The following is a 1,924-nucleotide window of genomic DNA, read 5'->3' as shown; positions in this document are numbered from 1 at the left end:
TATCAGAGAGAGAGGGAGAAAGCGAGCACAGGCAGACAGAATGGCAGACAGAGGCAGAGGGAGAAGCAGGCTCCCCGCTGAGCAAGGAGCCCGATGTGGGACTCGATCCCAGGACGCCGGGACCATGACCTGAGCCAAAGGCAGCTGCTCAACCAACTGAGCCACCCAGGCGTCCCTCTTTTTCTTTTTTAAAAGATTTTATTTATTTATTTGACAGAGAGAGAGAGATCACTAGTAGGCAGAGCGGCAGGTGGTGTGGGAGGAGCAGGCCAGAGGGGCTCAATCCCAGGATCCTGAGATCAAGACTGGAGCTGAAGGCAGAGGCTTTAACCCATTGAACCACGCAGGCGCCCCCTTATTTGGAATTCTTCATGGGAAGTTTGTCGCCCTCATTTATTTGTTTATTCACCTATGGATTTCTATCAGTATGGACTGAACAGATTTTTATTTTATACTTTGGGTTGTAAATCAGTATACTTTATTTTGTTGCCCCAAGTGTTCCAACTTTAGCCCTGGGAGCTCTTTTACTTGCTTTCTGTATTTCTTTGGCACATCGCCATCAGAAAAAAAAATTTTTTAATTAAAACATTTTTGTGAAACATTTCTCTATTTTCTGACCCAATATGATGCTCCCGGATGTCTTGTATATTCCCTGTCCCAGTGCTAGAATCAGCCGTTTTTCCAAGAAGCTCTAGTTCCTTCTATTGGAGAACGTATCAAAAACCAATGTCTGGGCCCCACCCTGGTTGTAGAGATTGCTTTAAACGCATGTCTAAAAAGGAAAGAAAGGAAAAGACCAAAATATGGGCACTGAATGTGCTTGTTGCCATTGGGGTATCCTGGTAGGGCAAGTAAATGTTAGCGTATAGTAAGCCGTGTATATATTTCTGTGTGTATCAATCTGTATCTCCTTTAAGCTGAATGTGAGTTCATACAACACTCCAGCCCTAATCCATTGCTACAGGGATCATTGTAACCTCCTCTCCGGTGCTTCTCTGCAAACTCACTCCAAGAGTGAGCAGCCTGACTCACCACCACCCCGCCCCCCCGCCCCGCCACCTCTCTTTTTAAAGATTTTATTTATTTATTTGACAGACAGAGATCACAAGTAGGCAGAGAGGCAGGCAGGGGGGCGGGGGAAGCAGGCTCCCCGCTGAGCAGAGAGTCTGATGCTGGGGCTCGATCCCAGGACCCTGGGATCATGACCTGAGCTGAAGGCAGAGGCTTTAACCCACTGAGCCACCCAAGCGCACCCCCCCTCTTTTTTTTTAAAGAGTTTATTTTAAAGATTTATTATTTATTTAAAATTTATTTATTTGACAGAGAGACACAGCAAGAGTGGGAACACAAGCAGGGGGAGTGGGAGAGGGAGAAGCAGGCTTCCCGCTGATGCAGGGCTCAATCCCAGGACTCTGGGGTCACCACTAGAGCCCAAGGCAGATACTTAACGACTGAGCCACCCAGGCACCCCAACCTGACTCCTTTCTTATCACCATCCATTTACTTAATTGCTCAGTTCCAGTGTACATGTGCAGGACTTGTCAGAACTGTGAACCCACAGCCCCACGGTACAAGGCAGTTTCCTTCTGCCTGTCATCACAGAGACTCCACTCATTTCTGAAGTGACTGGGTCAGCACCTCCCCCGCCCACCTGCCCACCCTGTAAGTTGTAGCACACACTTGTCCTACAGTTAGGTTCAGTTACATTCTGCATTCCTCCCTGGGAGCCCCTGGCTTCCTAAGGGATTTTTTAAAAGTATTTTTCTTTTTAAGATTGATTTATTTGAGAGAGAGAACACAGGGTGGGAGGAGCAGAGGGAGAGGGAGAGACAGTCCTTATCAGGCTCCACGCTTAGTGGACATGGGGCTCGATCTCAGGACCCTGAGACCACAACCTGGGCCGAAACCAAGAGTCAGACGCTCA

Source organism: Mustela nigripes, chromosome 16 (genome assembly GCF_022355385.1).
Source record: "Mustela nigripes isolate SB6536 chromosome 16, MUSNIG.SB6536, whole genome shotgun sequence".
Taxonomy (NCBI): Eukaryota; Metazoa; Chordata; class Mammalia; order Carnivora; family Mustelidae; genus Mustela; species Mustela nigripes.
Note: the sequence above shows the minus strand (reverse complement) of the source record.